Genomic DNA, 21,517 nt, shown 5'->3' with positions numbered 1-21,517 from the left:
CTTCCCACTGTTCCACAGTCGTGACTGGAACGGCAGAGCTGTAGGGAAGTGGTACCTCGTCCTGGTAATGATGCGCTGCTGCTCTTGGTGGTGGTGGTGGAGGTCCTGGTCGGATCCAGGTGTTGCGTTCCCTGGACTGCGGACAATCTCGCTGGTAATGTCCCCACTTCTGGCATCGGTGGCATTGCACAGAAGCAGGTGTGCGGTATCTCTGCTGCGCTGCTGCTGGTGCTGGTGGAGGAAGTTGCCTTGGTGGGGGTTGAGGGTTAGGAGAGAAGGAGTTCCCCCCTAGTGGTCGCATGACAGGTTTGGTACTCACTGCTTTGGTTTGTCTGCGAGCGTCCATAAAATCGTCTGCCTTTTTGGCAGCCTCGGTGAGGGTGATGGGGTTACGATCCCTCACCCATTCCTGTAGCTCTGAGGATATCCCCTCATAAAACTGCTCCAACAGCAGCATTTGTAACAAGTCCTCCATGGACCGCGCTTTACTCGACTGCATCCACCCAAGAGCTGCCCTTTCTAGTCGGCAAGCCCACTCTGCGTGCGAATCTTTGTCCGCCTTTTTCAATTCTCTGAAGCGCCTCCGGTATGCCTCTGCTGTTATTGCGTACCGGGCCAGGATAATTTCTTTTACCCGGCTATAGTTCCTAATTTCAATATCAGGCACAGTGCGGTAGGCTTCAGCTGCCCTTCCTGACAGCCGTCCTGCCAATATGGGTACCCATTCTTCCCTTGGTATATTATGCAGCGTACATAGTCTCTCAAAATCTTGGAGGAAGGCATCTATATCCTCCTCTGCTTCCACATACGTTTTAAACGCTTGATAGGGAATTTTAGGCTTACCCTCTTGTGCCACAGCTCCTGCTGCACTTCTTTCCGGTGTTTGTGGTCTCCTGTTTCTCATTACAAACTCCTGCACCTCTGTCATTGTTTTAGAGATGATCTCTGTTGGTGGGTTTTCCCCATAAAAGGCCAGTCTGAATTGTAAATGCCTTTGGAACTCCTCCTGTTCTGTTTCAGGTCTTTGTTCCGTGGCCTGGACCTCTTCTGCTCTGTACTCTGCCATTACTTCGGTGATAAGCGTTGCTTTGGATTTGCTGCTGGCAGAAACACCTTTCGCTTCCAGAAGGTCTTTCAATGTGGTTCTCTTTAGCGTAGAAAGATCAATCTCCATTAATCCTTGTTCCTCTGTGAGTCTGGATCCCAGCGCTGCCAACCAATGTAGCGGAGAGCTGATTTCTCGCAGCTATTCTCCACTTTAGATCCAAGGAAGGCTCAGGAACAAGTCATTAGTAAATCCACAGCAGAGTTTCCAGTAGGTAAAAAGGTACAGCGAAATCCCCACAGCACTCCCAATAACTGGACGACACACAGTTTCAGGAGTAGAACTGACAATCGTTTATTCCAAGGTTTCTTATAAAGCCTGCTCCCATGCAAGGGAGGGAACTACAGTAATTAGGACAGTAACCAATACCATTCTTGTTACCTCCCACACATCTCCTCCCCTCAGAGTGAGTCATAATCCCCTTAAGTTGTACAGTACTTTACCCCAAACTTGGATGTACCCCTAAACCATCACATATCCTTAATATCAGGGTACCGCTAGGTAGCCCTGATCTGGGTGAATATAATATCCAAAATTCACCCAGATCGGACCAGGGGTTCGGTAGTTACAGGCAGGTGAAGTTTGACCGACCGCACACGAGTTGGTATCCGAAAAGGGTTCCATGAGAATGGGCCCTGCGGTCGGTCTCCGTTCGGCAGTTAAAACAGACATTTATAATTGCCATCCACATTTACATTCACCTGGATAGTGATTCCCTCATTCGGTACTTTATTACTACCGAATGGGGATTCGTTATGTTTCTCCGTTCGGCAGTTACGGAGCTCTGGAGGTCTCAGCGGTGTTTGGTTGTTTGAGTGTCCGATTTGAGTTCCAGGCACTCGACGACCAAACACCGCTGGGATTTTCATGCGTAAGATGGCCGCCGCCACGTGTACGCATGCCGAATGGCGGCCACCCAGATACAATGTTAATGAGCCGGTTAACTTGCGGTTGGAAAGAATGTGAACTTTAATAGCTGGCACACTTCTCTCTGGGGTGGTCCCTCCGTTCGGTAGTTTCCATAAGTATATAGTACGGATGGAAACTACCGAATACCATACAATTCACATAATACACAAACGAATAGCAATTTCAACATAGGGAAAACATATACGAACACAGTCACACAGGCATTTTGCAGGACAGGCTCACTGCATTCCGCTACACTGCTCCCCCTTGCCCACAAGCCGGCATACACAGTCTGATCCCACACGGATCGGCTTGGGGATGACCGGGGTGCTCACGGATAATTTTTCCAGATCAGTTTGTCGCGACAACCCGTCGGCGTTTCCATTTTGCTTACCCGGGCGGTATTGAATGTTAAAGTCAAAAGGCTGCAGCGCCAAACTCCAGCGCAGCAGCCTGGCATTGTCCCCAGCCACCCGGTTCAGCCAGACTAACGGGTTGTGATCCGTGAGCAGCGAAAAAGCCTGTCCATACAAATAGGGTTGCAATTTCTTCAAGGCCCACACCACAGCCAGGCATTCCTTCTCGATGGCGGCGTAGCTTACTTCCCGGGGTAAAAGTTTGCGACTGATGTAAGCCACTGGATGTTCTCCGCCATCGGCCCCGACTTGGCTTAATACTGCCCCCAATCCAAACATAGAAGCGTCTGTGTGAACAAGAAAACGTTTAGTTGGATTGGGAGCGGCCAAGACAGGGGCATTAACAAGTGCATCTTTCAAGTGTTGGAATGCCTGCTCACACTCCGGGGTCCAGGTTACTTGGCGGGGAAGGTTTTTACGGGTCAGGTCCGTGAGGGGTTTGGCCAGGGCACTATAATTGGGGACAAATTTCCGGTAATACCCTGCTGTCCCTAGGAAGGCTAACACCTGGGTTTTAGTTGTTGGGGTAGGCCACTGTGATACTGCCTCTACTTTGGCGGGTTCCGGCTTCTGCTTACCACAGCCCACTCTGTGGCCCAGGTACTGTACCTCGGCCATCCCAATACTACATTTAGCTGGTTTTAGGGTCAAACCAGCCTCCCTGATCCTGTCTAGAACCGCTCCTATATGGGCCAAGTGTTCCTGCCAGGTATCGCTAAATATGGCAATATCATCGAGATATGCGCAGGTATAGTCTTGGAACCCATCTAGGAGGCGGTCCACCATCCGCTGGAAAGTAGCCGGCGCGTTCTTCATCCCAAACGGCATGACCTTAAATTGGTACAGGCCGAATGGGGTGACAAAGGCGGACTTAGGGATGGCTTCCGGGGCCAAGGGAATCTGCCAATACCCTTTGCACAGATCAATCGTGGTAAGGTATTGTCCCCTGGCCATCCGGTCTAGTAACTCATCGATCCTAGGCATCGGGTATGCGTCGGATACGGTCTTCTCATTCAGTCTCCTGTAGTCCACGCAAAAACGGGTCGTGCCGTCCCGCTTTGGTACGAGGACCACTGGAGATGCCCAGGGACTGAGGGCTCAATCACTCCTAACTGTATCATCTCCTCAATCTCTTTGCGCATATTCTCCCGGACCGCTTCAGGGATGCGGTATGGGGTCTGGCGCATGGGAAGTTGACCGGGGGTGTCTACTCGGTGGGTAGCCAGAGGGGTGTATCCAGGTACATTAGAAAAGGTCTCCTGCTTTTCCTGCAGTAGTTGTTGTACCTCGATACGCTCCTGTGGGCTCAACCGATCCCCCAATACGACTGCTCCTAGATCTCCAGCCAGCTGTCCATCTTCTAACAGATCGGGGAGGGGTAGGCTGTCGCTCTCTTCAGAGGTGGGGGCGCAGATAGCTGTCACCTCCTCTGAACGTTCCTGGTAAGGTTTCAGCATGTTCACATGGATCATGCGTCGCCCCCCATTCCCTGCGCAGTGGCCAATTATATACGTGGTGTCACATCGTTGTTCTACCACTTTATAAGGGCCTTGCCAGGCGGCCTGTAGCTTATCGTGTCGGACAGGTTTTAAAATTAAAACTTTCTGTCCGACCTGAAAGCTGCGGTCCCTGGCGCCCCTATCGTACCAGGTGCGCTGACGCGTCTGAGCTGCCTGTAGGTTTTCCTTTACCGTCTTGGTGAGTGCTTCCAGGCGATCTTGGAGGGCCAACACATATGGTACAATAGGGGTACCGTCCACGCTACGATCTCCCTCCCAGTGCTCTCTAATCAAGTCTAGGGGTCCCCTTACCCTCCTCCCAAATAGCAGTTCAAAGGGGGAAAATCCTGTAGATTCCTGCGGCACCTCCCTGTACGCAAACAGTAAGTGTGGCAGGAATTTTTCCCAGTCTCGGTGAGTCTCGGCGAAGGTTCGGAGCATCTGTTTTAAGGTGCCATTGAACCGTTCGCAGAGCCCATTAGTCTGGGGGTGGTACGGAGCACTAATTATAGGCTTAATTTTACAGAACTTCCAGAGTTGTTGGGTAACCTCTGCCGTGAACTGAGTGCCCTGATCCGAGATGATCTCCCTGGGTAACCCCATCCGGGAGAAAATCTGCATCAGCGCCTCAGCCACCGTCTCGGCATGTATATTCGTTAAAGCTACCGCCTCGGGGTAGCGAGTGGCATAGTCCACTACGGTCAGGATGTACTGTTTGCCCGAGGGGCTAGGTTTCCGTAAGGGGCCTACAATATCTACGGCAACCCTATGAAAGGGTTCCTCAATTATGGGTAGGGGGTGCAGCCTCGCCTTACGCTTATCCCCCCTCTTTCCCACCCTCTGGCACGTGTCGCAGGTATTACAGTACCTGCGTACCTCCTGGCTAATCCCTGGCCAGAAGAAACTTTGGGTCAATCGATATCTGGTACGGCTAACTCCCAAATGTCCGGATAGCGGAATATCGTGCGCTATCCGGAGTAATTCGGTTCGGTACCTCTGAGGTACCACCAGCTGTCTTGTAGCAATGGGGTCTGACCCATCTATCTGTTTACTTGTTTCAATAACTGTCTGTCCCATACAAATCTTTCCCCCTCTGCCCCCGGTTGGATAGAGGTGACCTTGTCTCGGTATACCTGTAAGGTAGGGTCAGTGGTTACCTCGGCTACAAACTCATCAGGAGGGGCCCAAGGGATACAGTCTAGGGAAGGGGAGGGATCTCTTACCTGGACCTCCGGCAGTGCGTTGTTTTGTTGGGTGCGGGCCTGTTGCCTGGTGACTACTGGGTGTGCTTCTTCAGTAGTTTGTGGTTCAAATGCGGAGGTGAGTTTGCCCAGATCATTCCCCAGGACCACCTCAGCAGGTAATTGCGGCATTAATCCCACTTCCACATTCCCGAACCCCGCACCCCAATGCAAATGTACCCTGGCTGTGTCTAGCCGATACACGGCTCCCCCTGCAACCCTGACAGCCACAGTCTTATTCAGTTTGGCTTTGTCCGAAACCAAATGGCTTTGCACCAGGGTGATAGTGGCTCCCGAGTCTCTGAGCCCCTGCATAGGCTTCCCTTCCAGATATACGGTCTGCCTATGGTGCTGGCGGTTATCCGCCTGTGCCTGTAAGGGGTTGGCCTCATGTAGCACTTCCCACTGTTCCACAGTCGTGACTGGAACGGCAGAGCTGTAGGGAAGTGGTACCTCGTCCTGGTAATGATGCGCTGCTGCTCTTGGTGGTGGTGGTGGAGGTCCTGGTCGGATCCAGGTGTTGCGTTCCCTGGACTGCGGACAATCTCGCTGGTAATGTCCCCACTTCTGGCATCGGTGGCATTGCACAGAAGCAGGTGTGCGGTATCTCTGCTGCGCTGCTGCTGGTGCTGGTGGAGGAAGTTGCCTTGGTGGGGGTTGAGGGTTAGGAGAGAAGGAGTTCCCCCCTAGTGGTCGCATGACAGGTTTGGTACTCACTGCTTTGGTTTGTCTGCGAGCGTCCATAAAATCGTCTGCCTTTTTGGCAGCCTCGGTGAGGGTGATGGGGTTACGATCCCTCACCCATTCCTGTAGCTCTGAGGATATCCCCTCATAAAACTGCTCCAACAGCAGCATTTGTAACAAGTCCTCCATGGACCGCGCTTTACTCGACTGCATCCACCCAAGAGCTGCCCTTTCTAGTCGGCAAGCCCACTCTGCGTGCGAATCTTTGTCCGCCTTTTTCAATTCTCTGAAGCGCCTCCGGTATGCCTCTGCTGTTATTGCGTACCGGGCCAGGATAATTTCTTTTACCCGGCTATAGTTCCTAATTTCAATATCAGGCACAGTGCGGTAGGCTTCAGCTGCCCTTCCTGACAGCCGTCCTGCCAATATGGGTACCCATTCTTCCCTTGGTATATTATGCAGCGTACATAGTCTCTCAAAATCTTGGAGGAAGGCATCTATATCCTCCTCTGCTTCCACATACGTTTTAAACGCTTGATAGGGAATTTTAGGCTTACCCTCTTGTGCCACAGCTCCTGCTGCACTTCTTTCCGGTGTTTGTGGTCTCCTGTTTCTCATTACAAACTCCTGCACCTCTGTCATTGTTTTAGAGATGATCTCTGTTGGTGGGTTTTCCCCATAAAAGGCCAGTCTGAATTGTAAATGCCTTTGGAACTCCTCCTGTTCTGTTTCAGGTCTTTGTTCCGTGGCCTGGACCTCTTCTGCTCTGTACTCTGCCATTACTTCGGTGATAAGCGTTGCTTTGGATTTGCTGCTGGCAGAAACACCTTTCGCTTCCAGAAGGTCTTTCAATGTGGTTCTCTTTAGCGTAGAAAGATCAATCTCCATTAATCCTTGTTCCTCTGTGAGTCTGGATCCCAGCGCTGCCAACCAATGTAGCGGAGAGCTGATTTCTCGCAGCTATTCTCCACTTTAGATCCAAGGAAGGCTCAGGAACAAGTCATTAGTAAATCCACAGCAGAGTTTCCAGTAGGTAAAAAGGTACAGCGAAATCCCCACAGCACTCCCAATAACTGGACGACACACAGTTTCAGGAGTAGAACTGACAATCGTTTATTCCAAGGTTTCTTATAAAGCCTGCTCCCATGCAAGGGAGGGAACTACAGTAATTAGGACAGTAACCAATACCATTCTTGTTACCTCCCACACATCTCCTCCCCTCAGAGTGAGTCATAATCCCCTTAAGTTGTACAGTACTTTACCCCAAACTTGGATGTACCCCTAAACCATCACATATCCTTAATATCAGGGTACCGCTAGGTAGCCCTGATCTGGGTGAATATAATATCCAAAATTCACCCAGATCGGACCAGGGGTTCGGTAGTTACAGGCAGGTGAAGTTTGACCGACCGCACACGAGTTGGTATCCGAAAAGGGTTCCATGAGAATGGGCCCTGCGGTCGGTCTCCGTTCGGCAGTTAAAACAGACATTTATAATTGCCATCCACATTTACATTCACCTGGATAGTGATTCCCTCATTCGGTACTTTATTACTACCGAATGGGGATTCGTTATGTTTCTCCGTTCGGCAGTTACGGAGCTCTGGAGGTCTCAGCGGTGTTTGGTTGTTTGAGTGTCCGATTTGAGTTCCAGGCACTCGACGACCAAACACCGCTGGGATTTTCATGCGTAAGATGGCCGCCGCCACGTGTACGCATGCCGAATGGCGGCCACCCAGATACAATGTTAATGAGCCGGTTAACTTGCGGTTGGAAAGAATGTGAACTTTAATAGCTGGCACACTTCTCTCTGGGGTGGTCCCTCCGTTCGGTAGTTTCCATAAGTATATAGTACGGATGGAAACTACCGAATACCATACAATTCACATAATACACAAACGAATAGCAATTTCAACATAGGGAAAACATATACGAACACAGTCACACAGGCATTTTGCAGGACAGGCTCACTGCATTCCGCTACAGTGGTGAAGGACAATCCTCAATGTATGCATTGCAGCACGTAGAGGAAGTTATCGGAGATCACTTCTTCCCAGCACTTGTGAATAGGAATCCACACTGGAGTAGAGCAGGCGCAGCTGCTGTTGCAGTTCCTGTCCTTGACCAGTACCTGGCCAGCCTGGTCCCCACTGAACCCCAGGAAAGTCACCCACACTGCTAGATATACACAGAAATGCAGAATAGCCCTCACCCTCATACAAATAATACGAACAGCCCACACCCAAACGTAACACCACTAACAATCCACATACATGCACACAACCCCACATGCAATTCCCCAAACAGCCCCACACATACACACACTACCAAACACACAATATGACATATCCATCCACACACACAATTCTACAAGCAGCCCCCATACACAGCCCACATTCATAGGGACACAATACCACAAACTACTCATGAACATATACAATATAATAGCTCATATACGCACAAATACAACAATACAAAGCAACTGCAGTATAAATAACACAAGCAGAATACGGCAACATGCACACCTAAATTTACAAAAATAGGACGGGCACGCTACAGGACATCACAATCCTATTTCGGCACAGTGCTATGCGCTGCACCTGCGCTATGGTATAAAGACATACTACTGGCCCAACTCACATGCTGCTGAGCCACTTAAAAAGCTGGCTCAGACTAGAAGCTTTAAGCGGAGGGTACAGTGGGTACAGTGGGTCCTTGTTAAAACCTGGATTACTCCCAATTAGTGTTCTCGATATTCCACCTTATAGAATCCAGGATGCAGGATATGGGAGGTAAAAACACGATTTATTGGATTAACATTAAAAGCCAACACATAAAAACAAGGAAAGTCCACATGTCACTTTTAAGTGGCTCAGCAGCATGTGAGTTGGGCCCGTAGTCTGTCTTTATACCTGAGTGTGGAATGTATTACCCTGTGGTCGTTCTCTTTATTTATAAATCAGGATGGTTTCCACCTACGCTTGTGGTAACTTGTATTATTGTTTGAGTGCTCTCACCATTTTATTCCACATTTTGCACTTTGTGTGTTTAGAGTAACCCACACAGGTGATTGTATATATTTTACATATTTTACCTTTTCTTACCATCGTATATCCATATTGACATTACTGCAACAATTTACCTTTTACTAAAACCGCCAGAAGAGAGACACAGGGGGACATTTATCAAAGTGTCACTCATTCATTTGCAACTTTTATATGACATAGGATGTGTTTTTCCTGAATTATTCATTCTGACGATCTGTTCGACTACGTATTACTTTTGCGTCTTTTCTATCATTGTATCGTTTGTGATACTTTTTGTGTTGCGGATTGCGTGTGTTACTATTTAACATTTATTAGTATTGTATTGTTTGGTGTAGAAATCGAGGCAGAATGTTTGCTCATTGGGAGAGATTTATCCAATACTCATGTTCTGACATGGGGAGGGGGCACCCATGAAATGGAGCGGCTGCTTCCTCTGGTTGTCATGGTAATTGCACCACTTTTAGTATTTTGATTACTCTTTTAGAAAACAACACTCTTTATGCTTTTAAAAGAAATCAATGACTTGGAATCGTTAAAGAGTTTTTGAATCCCCAAAACAGAAATTTTTTCAGATCACTTTGATCAACGTCCCTCGTCGAAGGTCAGGTAACTAACACAATCGGCAGCAAAGCTTGTGGTTTAAAGGTTTCTCGCCAGAACTAGAAGCCGTCTGCCAAAACAAACAAATGATTGATTAGGGATTCTGCTGCACGCAATACGTACATGTCACGTTACTGCACTACCATTCCGATCATCCGAATCGCCTAGGATTTGCCGTTAAAAAAAAGAAATAATTTAGACATCTTTATACAGATCACAGAGGCGCAAAGGCAAATATTGGACGAAGGGGGTTATGTTCTGTGTTGGAGATTGTCCCCTTATTTAAACAAACCCGCAATGTGCAGTGACAGCGCTATTAAATCTGCCCAAGGCTTCACATGTCCATCCAGGCTCGAAACAGGGAGTTTGAAGGCTGTCAGCTGCTGCGTTAATGACATCCTACGGAGACATGTCACCTAGCTAGGACGTGTTCGCAAAAGGAATCATTTGTAAAATGTGTTACTTCATCAAATCAATGCAAACAGAGCGGTCCTCTTAAAACGCTGCTTTATGCATACGGTAGGGCACGATTAAAGGCGACTGTTTAGGGGGATTATCAGAGCCTGTGCTGGCAGCAAATTCATTGAATTGTGCTATAGAAATAAAAACATTTTATCGCAGTAAACATGATCTCCCTTGCCCTATTTCTAGCTCTTATAAAATGATTAAATGTGCAAATAAAAACAGACAATGCCGAGATTTACCTGCACACCAGAGAGTTACACAGCGCAGATAACGGTGCGAATCGGGGGCAATCCAGTGATGTGAGAAACCGCTTTCAAAATGAGACTTCGTGTGTGTCAGTCTGTCCCACTATTGGAATTCTAGTCAGTCCCTCAGACAATATTGCATTGAGTCAGTACAAATACTAGCAATTCAGAATTGTGTCAGATATTACCTACAAGTTCTAGTATACCGACCCCAGTGTCTGACCGTGCATGCTGTAACCGCTGACCCCAGTGTCTGACCGTGCATGCTGTAACCGCTGACCCCAGTGTCTGACCGTGCATGCTGTAACCGCTGACCCCAGTGTCTGACCGTGCATGCTGTAACCGCTGACCCCAGTGTCTGGCCGTGCATGCTGTAAGCCGCTGACCCCAGTGTCTGGCCGTGCATGCTGTAAACCGCTGACCCCAGTGTCTGACCGTGCATGCTGTAAGCCGCTGACCCCAGTGTCTGACCGTGCATGCTGTAAGCCGCTGACCCCAGTGTCTGACCGTGCATGCTGTAAGCCGCTGACCCCAATGTCTGACCGTGCATGCTGTAACCTACTGACCCCAGTGTCTGACCGTGCATGCTGTAACCGCTGACCCCAGTGTCTGACCGTGCATGCTGTAACCGCTGACCCCAGTGTCTGACTGTGCATGCTGTAACCGCTGACCCCAGTGTCTGACTGTGCATGCTGAAAGCCGCTGACCCCAGTGTCTGACCGTGCATGCTGTAACCGCTGACCCCAGTGTCTGACCGTGCATGCTGTAACCGCTGACCCCAGTGTCTGGCCGTGCATGCTGTAACCGCTGACCCCAGTGTCTGGCCGTGCATGCTGTAACCGCTGACCCCAGTGTCTGGCCGTGCATGCTGTAACCGCTGACCCCAGTGTCTGGCCGTGCATGCTGTAACCGCTGACCCCAGTGTCTGACCGTGCATGCTGTAACCGCTGACCCCAGTGTCTGACCGTGCATGCTGTAAGCCGCTGACCCCAGTGTCTGACCGTGCATGCTGTAACCGCTGACCCCAGTGTCTGACCGTGCATGCTGTAACCGCTGACCCCAGTGTCTGACCGTGCATGCTGTAACCGCTGACCCCAGTGTCTGACCGTGCATGCTGTAACCGCTGACCCCAGTGTCTGGCCGTGCATGCTGTAACCGCTGACCCCAGTGTCTGACCGTGCATGCTGTAACCGCTGACCCCAGTGTCTGACCGTGCATGCTGTAACCGCTGACCCCAGTGTCTGGCCGTGCATGCTGTAACCGCTGACCCCAGTGTCTGACCGTGCATGCTGTAACCGCTGACCCCAGTGTCTGGCCGTGCATGCTGTAAGCCGCTGACCCCAGTGTCTGACCGTGCATGCTGTAAGCCGCTGACCCCAGTGTCTGACCGTGCATGCTGTAAGCCGCTGACCCCAGTGTCTGACCGTGCATGCTGTAACCGCTGACCCCAGTGTCTGACTGTGCATGCTGAAAGCCGCTGACCCCAGTGTCTGACCGTGCATGCTGTAACCGCTGACCCCAGTGTCTGACCGTGCATGCTGTAACCGCTGACCCCAGTGTCTGACCGTGCATGCTGTAACCGCTGACCCCAGTGTCTGACCGTGCATGCTGTAACCGCTGACCCCAGTGTCTGACCGTGCATGCTGTAACCGCTGACCCCAGTGTCTGGCCGTGCATGCTGTAACCGCTGACCCCAGTGTCTGGCCGTGCATGCTGTAACCGCTGACCCCAGTGTCTGGCCGTGCATGCTGTAAGCCGCTGACCCCAGTGTCTGGCCGTGCATGCTGTAAGCCGCTGACCCCAGTGTCTGGCCGTGCATGCTGTAAACCGCTGACCCCAGTGTCTGACCGTGCATGCTGTAAGCCGCTGACCCCAGTGTCTGACCGTGCATGCTGTAAGCCGCTGACCCCAGTGTCTGACCGTGCATGCTGTAAGCCGCTGACCCCAGTGTCTGACCGTGCATGCTGTAACCTACTGACCCCAGTGTCTGACCGTGCATGCTGTAACCGCTGACCCCAGTGTCTGACCGTGCATGCTGTAACCGCTGACCCCAGTGTCTGACCGTGCATGCTGTAACCGCTGACCCCAGTGTCTGACTGTGCATGCTGAAAGCCGCTGACCCCAGTGTCTGACCGTGCATGCTGTAACCGCTGACCCCAGTGTCTGACCGTGCATGCTGTAACCGCTGACCCCAGTGTCTGGCCGTGCATGCTGTAACCGCTGACCCCAGTGTCTGGCCGTGCATGCTGTAACCGCTGACCCCAGTGTCTGGCCGTGCATGCTGTAACCGCTGACCCCAGTGTCTGGCCGTGCATGCTGTAACCGCTGACCCCAGTGTCTGACCGTGCATGCTGTAACCGCTGACCCCAGTGTCTGACCGTGCATGCTGTAAGCCGCTGACCCCAGTGTCTGACCGTGCATGCTGTAACCGCTGACCCCAGTGTCTGACCGTGCATGCTGTAACCGCTGACCCCAGTGTCTGACCGTGCATGCTGTAACCGCTGACCCCAGTGTCTGACCGTGCATGCTGTAACCGCTGACCCCAGTGTCTGGCCGTGCATGCTGTAACCGCTGACCCCAGTGTCTGACCGTGCATGCTGTAACCGCTGACCCCAGTGTCTGACCGTGCATGCTGTAACCGCTGACCCCAGTGTCTGGCCGTGCATGCTGTAACCGCTGACCCCAGTGTCTGACCGTGCATGCTGTAACCGCTGACCCCAGTGTCTGGCCGTGCATGCTGTAAGCCGCTGACCCCAGTGTCTGACCGTGCATGCTGTAAGCCGCTGACCCCAGTGTCTGACCGTGCATGCTGTAAGCCGCTGACCCCAGTGTCTGACCGTGCATGCTGTAACCGCTGACCCCAGTGTCTGACTGTGCATGCTGAAAGCCGCTGACCCCAGTGTCTGACCGTGCATGCTGTAACCGCTGACCCCAGTGTCTGACCGTGCATGCTGTAACCGCTGACCCCAGTGTCTGACCGTGCATGCTGTAACCGCTGACCCCAGTGTCTGACCGTGCATGCTGTAACCGCTGACCCCAGTGTCTGACCGTGCATGCTGTAACCGCTGACCCCAGTGTCTGGCCGTGCATGCTGTAACCGCTGACCCCAGTGTCTGGCCGTGCATGCTGTAACCGCTGACCCCAGTGTCTGGCCGTGCATGCTGTAAGCCGCTGACCCCAGTGTCTGACCGTGCATGCTGTAAGCCGCTGACCCCAGTGTCTGACCGTGCATGCTGTAAGCCGCTGACCCCAGTGTCTGACCGTGCATGCTGTAAGCCGCTGACCCCAGTGTCTGACCGTGCATGCTGTAAGCCGCTGACCCCAGTGTCTGACCGTGCATGCTGTAAGCCGCTGACCCCAGTGTCTGACCGTGCATGCTGTAAGCCGCTGACCCCAGTGTCTGACCGTGCATGCTGTAACCGCTGACCCCAGTGTCTGACCGTGCATGCTGTAACCGCTGACCCCAGTGTCTGACCGTGCATGCTGTAACCGCTGACCCCAGTGTCTGACCGTGCATGCTGAAAGCCGCTGACCCCAGTGTCTGACCGTGCATGCTGTAACCGCTGACCCCAGTGTCTGACCGTGCATGCTGTAACCGCTGACCCCAGTGTCTAACCGTGCATGCTGTAACCGCTGACCCCAGTGTCTGGCCGTGCATGCTGTAACCGCTGACCCCAGTGTCTGACCGTGCATGCTGTAAGCCGCTGACCCCAGTGTCTGACCGTGCATGCTGTAACCGCTGACCCCAGTGTCTGACCGTGCATGCTGTAAGCCGCTGACCAGAGTGTCTGACCTTGCATGCTGTAACCGCTGACCCCAGTGTCTGACCGTGCATGCTGTAACTGCTGACCCCAGTGTCTGACCGTGCATGCTGTAACCGCTGACCCCAGTGTCTGGCCGTGCATGCTGTAACCGCTGACCCCAGTGTCTGGCCGTGCATGCTGTAAGCCGCTGACCCCAGTGTCTGACCGTGCATGCTGTAACCGCTGACCCCAGTGTCTGACCGTGCATGCTGTAAGCCGCTGACCCCAGTGTCTGACCTTGCATGCTGTAACCGCTGACCCCAGTGTCTGACCGTGCATGCTGTAACTGCTGACCCCAGTGTCTGACCGTGCACTTCACACTGCCTTCTTGGCATCTCACTTTGCTGCTGGGGGGCAGGAACAACAACCTCTGCCCCCTGTAACTCAGCCTGCCGCTGGGGAGGGAGGACGACACCATCCGCTCCCTGGGTTACACACTGCCGCTGGGGAGGAAGGACTGCACCTTCTGCTCCCTGGGGCACACACTGCCGCTGGGGAGGATGGACGACACCATCAGCTCCCTGGGGTACACACTGCCGCTGGGGAGGAAGGACGGCACCTTCTGCTCCTTGGGACACACACTGCTGCTGGGGAGGATGGACGACACCATCAGCTCCCTGGGGTACACACTGCCGCTGGGGAGGAAGGACTGCACCTTCTGCTCCCTGGGACACACACTGCCGTTGGGGATCTGGGCCGGAATTTAATAGTTCTACATAGTCCATCTCCAGCCCTTGTTCCATGGCAGCGAAACGGCGGAGGTCTCGTCCCAGTCCAATAGATCTCGGGCCCTGTAACATCTCACTCCGGTAATGCACGATAGCCCAGTACCGTGACTCTGCTGGACTGCCGAAGTCGGCGTCTTCTGTTAGGGCCTTCCACAACAGGCCAGGGCTAGTGTAGTGATCCCCCTCCGGCTGGATGCCCTCTGCCCTCCACGTCTCTGGCTGGACAGTGCACCACCACAGTGCCCGGTATGAGACGTCCAGGCTCAGTTCCCTTTCCACGAGGTACTCAAGTTGTCTTACCCGCTCCCCTCCGGGTTGGTCCCCCAGAAGCGGCATCCGCCAGGCCATTTGTTCCTCCAACAGGTATGCGGCACCAGGAAAGCGCTGCTGCCGTTGATACTGGACTTCTTCCCGGGCATCATACCATAATCTTATCCGGGCATTATCTCTCCATTCTAATTCACTCTCTTCCTCAGGTGTGTGTGTTGCCCAGGTGTGCGTGTTGCCCATTTTCCCAAAATCCTTCGTAGATAGGGGCGCTGTACGGGTACTGGCGTTGCCCTCACTTTGTAATCCAGGAATAGTGTTGTCTGTAGCTGTCCCTCTGGTTGTAGGAACGATCCCGCCGCTTGCCACCAATTGTAACGGACCGTTTCACTTACAAGAGGATAAAACCCAGTTTAGGCGATAATCCCCTTTTTGAGAGACAGGCACAGCTACTGCAGAACACCAAACTCCCGAACTGGATACAAGATAACACTCCGAACTGGAACAGCTGAACAAGAAAAGCATACAATCCGCTTACACTCCTGGCAGTCAGCTTACAATCCAATTCCCCCCAAGAACGAGACGACACTTCATTTTGAGGGTTAAACAGGAACTCCCAACTGGCTCACCCAGCCTGGCTTTTATTTCCAACTCACACATACAGGCCACACCCAGGAGGAGGCATAAAAGAACCAATTACATAGATGTTACCTCCAACACATCCCCTCCCCTTAGTGTGACACATAATCCCATTATGCATACAGTTCAAAATATACTTTTACACAACTTTCATAACTTTAGAACCATACATCACATTCACATAAAAATACATATCCACAATCAATCCATTCAGGGGAACAACATATTAAAAAATGGCATGAATCCGACCAGGGGTTCAAAAGTTACTAAAAGTATCTTTTGTTCCTTTCTGGCTGGCAGAAAAACATCCCCACAATGCATCCCGGCTTCCTCCCTTCTGCCCTGGAGATAATTGGAGAAGTAATCCAATTATCTAGGACTAGAGTCAGACTCCATTAACCACATGGTTGCAAAAAGACAGTAAAAGACATAAAATTACATACTGATACATTTAACACATAAAACACACATTTCTACATATCCCCAGTTTAACTGAACACATAAATACCTACATAATATTTAAGACAGTATTACTGTGATATGTTACAAAGTCTTAAAGGGACATTAGTCCCAAAAGTCCCAATATGTCCATCGCTGATTTTAAAGGGCCAGTAGCAGCAATATAAATTATTACATGCCCAAATATAGTTTTTAAAGTGCAATATGTCCAGGGGCCATAGTCAGCGGGCAGGAGGCTAGCAACCAGGCCTCTCCAGTTCACAGTGGCGAAGTTGGTTTCGCCACAGCAGTTATATTCCGTTATATCGCAGTTATATCCCGTTACATCGCAGTTATATCCCGTTATATCGCAGTTATATTCCGTTATATCGCAGTTATATTCCGTTATATCGCAGTTATATTCCGTTATATCGCAGTTATATTCCGTTATATTCCGTTATATTGCAGTTATATCCCGTTATAGCGCAGTTATATCCCGTTCTATCGCAGTTATATTCCGTTATATTGCAGTTATATTCCGTTCTATCGCAGTTATATAGCAGAACTCTAATCCCCCCCATTTATAAAGACGGGGGAATAATCCCCCCCATTTATAAAGACGCTTTAGATTCATACAATACTCATATGGAAATGTGGAATCTCTCGCACAGTATGTTCTTCAGTTGCTCAAATACATAAAAAAGAAAACCATAAATAAAACATAAACAGCATAAATATGCTTTATTTTCTTCTATTTACGTGTTTCTGTTTTATGTGTGAACATACTGTGTGATTGATTCCACGTTTCTCGGTATGTCTTGAGTATAGCGAACTCAGAGCCATTTCATTCAATAAAGGTTCTGCAAAGCATTCAGTCTATACTGCGCCAATCACGGTAATGGGTTCTCAACCGCCATCCTGACCCTCACTATTACAATCCGCACAGCCCTGAGGACCCCCGGGACACAGTGACCGTCCACAAACATCTATAAGACATCGGATTGGAGTGGGTGGAAACTGGAATGGCAGTAATGCCCCCAAAATGCTAGATTTGGAAATATGATAAACTCTTATCACTGCATGCTTATTCAACCTAAATCTAGCAAATGATTAGTGTGTGTGTGTGTGTGTGTGTGTGTGTGTGTGTGTGTGTGTGTGTGAGAGAGAGAGAGAGCTGGCTGTGATTAATAATATTAACATTTATATAGGGTTAACATATTCCGCAGCGCAGTACAAATATACAATGGGGGTATAAAGAAATTATTGATTGAGAGATGAAGGCCCTGTTCAAACCGGCTCACAATCTAATACGATAAATATAGATTGTGACAGACAATAGACTTTGTTCACTAATCACCAACTTGTAGTGAATTATGCAAAGTTTAGGCAAAAGTAGCCAAGCGGTCACTAGAGGGGAGCAAGTGACTTTTTAAATTAACTATTTTTGTGTAAATGTTGGCCAACACCATTCAGCTCACCGTGCGTGTTAGAGTGTTCTACATTCCAGATGGCGTGAACAAAATTTTTTCTACGGTGAGTAGATCAAATGATCAGCTGTAGAAAAAGTTTTGTTTTAAACACTTGTATATTGTACAAAGTGTGATAAAGGTTACAGTAAATGCTTGGTTACCATTTCCTCTTACACAGATATCAGGACACGTACCTCTCCCCCTCCTAATACAGAGATATCAGGACACGTAACTCTTCTCCTCCTAATACAGAGATATCAGGACACGTACCTCTCCCCCTCCTAATACAGAGATATCAGGACACGTACCTCTCCCCCTCCTAATACAGAGATATCAGGACACGTACCTCTCCCCCTCCTAATACAGAGATATCAGGACACGTACCTCTCCCCTCCTAATACAGAGATATCAGGACACGTACCTCTCCCCCTCCTAATACAAAGATATCAGGACACGTACCTCTCCCCTCCTAATACAGAGATATCAGGACACGTACCTCTCCCCTCCTAATACAGAGATATCAGGACACGTAACTCTCCCCCTCCTAATACACAGATATCAGGACACGTACCTCTCCCCTCCTAATACACAGATATCAGGACACGTACCTCTCCCCTCCTAATACAGAGATATCAGGACACGTAACTCTCCCCCTCCTAATACAGAGATATCTGGACACGTACCTCTCCCCTCCTAATACAGAGATATCCGGACACGTACCTCTCCTCTCAATACAGAGATATCCGGACACGTACCTCTCCTCTCAATACAGAGATATCCGGACACGTACCTCTCCTCTCAATACAGAGATATCCGGACCCCTCCCCATCACAGACACCAGGAACACACCTCACCCCGCTCCTAATACAGAGATATCAGGACACGTACCTCTCCCCCTCCTAATACAGAGATATCATGAGAAGTACCTCTCCCCTTGTCCTAATACACAGACATTGGGAGACTTATCTCACACCTCCTCCTAATACACAGATATCGCTTCATATTATATATATATATACACACACACACACACACACACACACACAATATTCATATACATATATTATTTAATATTATATTAATAAGAATAAATCACTTAATATAAAATACATACAAATCAGTTAATATTAATGCCAAACAGGATAAATATAAAGCACAGTAAAGACCAATGCAGTGATCATTTCATATTAATAAATGCCAATATAAATGTACAATAAAAGGAATGAGAATATTCTCTAATTGCAGAATGTTAGATACAAGTCCTATCACCCTCGGCTCCTCAACCAGACCCTCTTCCCCAGATCCACTACAGTCCTCAGAAAAATCAAACCCAAATCATCTCACCCTCCCCAGCCACATCATCACATCCTCCACAGCCACTGATCACCCCGACCCCCAATCCCATCATCCCCAGCCACTAATCAACTTGACCCCCAGTTACATAATTCATAGCCACCGATCACCACGACCCCCATTACCATCCGCAGCCACTAATGACCTTTACCCTTCCCTGCCACTGATTACCCTGACCCCCATTACCACCCCAAACCACTGATCATACAGAACCCCATCAACTCTTACATCTCTCACTCAGACTCCCCCACTGTCCCAAGCCATACCTCATAGAGACCCCAGTCACATCTCACCCTAAATCCAGATTTCAATCTCTGTCCTAACATTCTTCACACAGACGAACACAGAGACCCCCAATTCAACATAAAGCCACATACCATAACCCCATCCCAACACAGACCCCATACCATAACCATATCCCTACACAGACCCCCCCATACCATAACCCCATCCCCACACAGACCCCCCATACCATAACCATATCCCCACACAGACCCCCATACAGACCCCCATACCATAACCATATCCCCACACCATAACCCCATCCCCACACAGACCCCCATACCATAACCATATCCCCACACAGACCTCCATACCATAACCCAAACCCCATCCCCACACAGACCCCCATACCATAACCATATCCCAACACAGACCCCCATACCATAACCCCATCCCCACACAGACCCCCACACCATACCATAACCCCATCCCAACACAGACCCCCACACCATACCATAACCCCATCCCAACACAGACCCCCACACCATACCATAACCCCATCCCAACACAGACCCCCACACCATACCATAACCCCATCCCAACACAGACCCCCACACCATACCATAACCCTATCCCAACACAGACCCCCACACCATACCATAACCCCATCCCAACACAGACCCCCACACCATACCATAACCACATCCCCACACAGACCCCATTCCATAACCTCATCCCCACACAGACCCCCAGACCATAACCTCATCCCCACACAGACCCCCAGACCATAACCATATCCCCACACAGACCCCCAGACCATAACCATATCCATATCCCCACACAGACCCCCATACCATAACCTCATCCCCACACAGACCCCCAGACTTTATCACAAACCCCAATTCGTATTACAGACCCCACAACTTATCACAGACCCCACAACTTATCACAGACCCCCATATATTACAGACCCCACAATCTTATTACAGACCCCCCAGATACTATTAGAGATCCTCACGTTATTACAGACCCCCAGACGTTATTACAGACACTCACGTGTTATTACAATCCCCCCAGATAGTATTACAGACCCCCCCAAATATAATTACAGCCCCCCGGAAATTATCACAGGCCCCAGATATTATTACAGACCCCCACCTCACGGACCCCCATATATTAACAGAGACCCCCATATTATATATATATATATATATATATATATATATAAAAAACACATCCCCCACATGTTATCACAGACCCCCATATTTCATCACAGACCCCCAGATATTATCACAGCCCCCAAATATTATCGCAGGCCCCCAGATATTATTACAGCCCCCCAGATATTATCACCCCCCATGTTATCACAGCCTCCCACATGTAATCACAGACCCCCCATGTTATCACAGCCCCCCAGATATTATTACAGACCCCCCATGTTATCACAGCCCCCCAAATCATAACACAGACCCCCACATGTTATTACAACTCCCCAGATGTTATCACAGCCCTCCCCCCAGATGTTATCACAGCCTCCCCCCAGATGTTATCACAGACCCCCAGATATCACAGACCCCCAGATATTATTACAGCCCCCCATGTTATCACAGACCCCCAGATGTTATCACAGACCCCCAGATGTTATCACAGACCCCCCATGTTATCACAGACCCCTAGATATTATCACAGCCCCCCAGATATTATTACAGCCCCCCATGTTATCACAGCCCACCCCAGATGTTATCACATCCCCCCAGATATTATCACAGCCCCCCATGTTATCACAGCCCCCGTTATCACAGACCCCCCATGTTATCACAGCCCCCCAGATATTATCACAGCCCCCCAGATATTATCACAGCCCCCCATGTTATCACAGACCCCCAGATATTATCACAGCCCCCCCCCCCCCCCATGTTATCACAGACCCCCAGATGTTATCACAGACCCCCATGTTATCACAGCCCCATCCTTCTCCCAGCCCCTCTCCCCCCGCATTACACTCAGCCCACGCTGTACTCAGAGCAATGAGTGCTCACTCACCGGAGGGCAGGTGTCGGAGTCCTCACTGAGAGCCACACTGGGGGCCCCGGGAGCCCGCGGTCCCCTCCATCCACAGCCTCCTGCTGCCCATCCTGCACTGCCAGCCTCCTCCTCCTCCCCGACCGACAGACCGCAATGACATCACCGGCACCATTAACCCATTAACACCCGGCACCATTAACCCCCTCCTCCCCGGCACCATTAACCCATTAACCCCCTCCTCCCCGGCACCATTAACCCATTAACCCCCTCCTCCCCGGAACCATTAACCCATTAACACCGTGCACCATTAACCCCCCCTCCCCGGCACCATTAACCCATTAACCCTCTCCTCCCCGGCACCA

General features: G+C 50.4%; 1 protein-coding gene across 1 annotated transcript in view; it reads right to left on the bottom strand.

Moving 5' to 3' along the window:
* LRRC24 (leucine rich repeat containing 24) overlaps positions 1 to 21,285 on the bottom strand; it is a 148,710-nt gene extending 127,425 nt beyond the window's left edge. The window contains exon 1 of the mRNA XM_063450223.1: positions 21,174 to 21,285. The gene's annotated coding sequence lies outside the window, so the exon portion shown is untranslated. The remainder of the gene's footprint in view (positions 1 to 21,173) is intronic.
* Positions 21,286 to 21,517: the final 232 nt, after the last annotated feature.

This window comes from Pelobates fuscus, chromosome 4, assembly GCF_036172605.1.
Source record: "Pelobates fuscus isolate aPelFus1 chromosome 4, aPelFus1.pri, whole genome shotgun sequence".
Classification (NCBI taxonomy): Eukaryota; Metazoa; Chordata; class Amphibia; order Anura; family Pelobatidae; genus Pelobates; species Pelobates fuscus.
The sequence above is the reverse complement of the archived record's forward strand: the minus strand, read 5'-3'. Positions and strand labels throughout refer to the sequence as shown.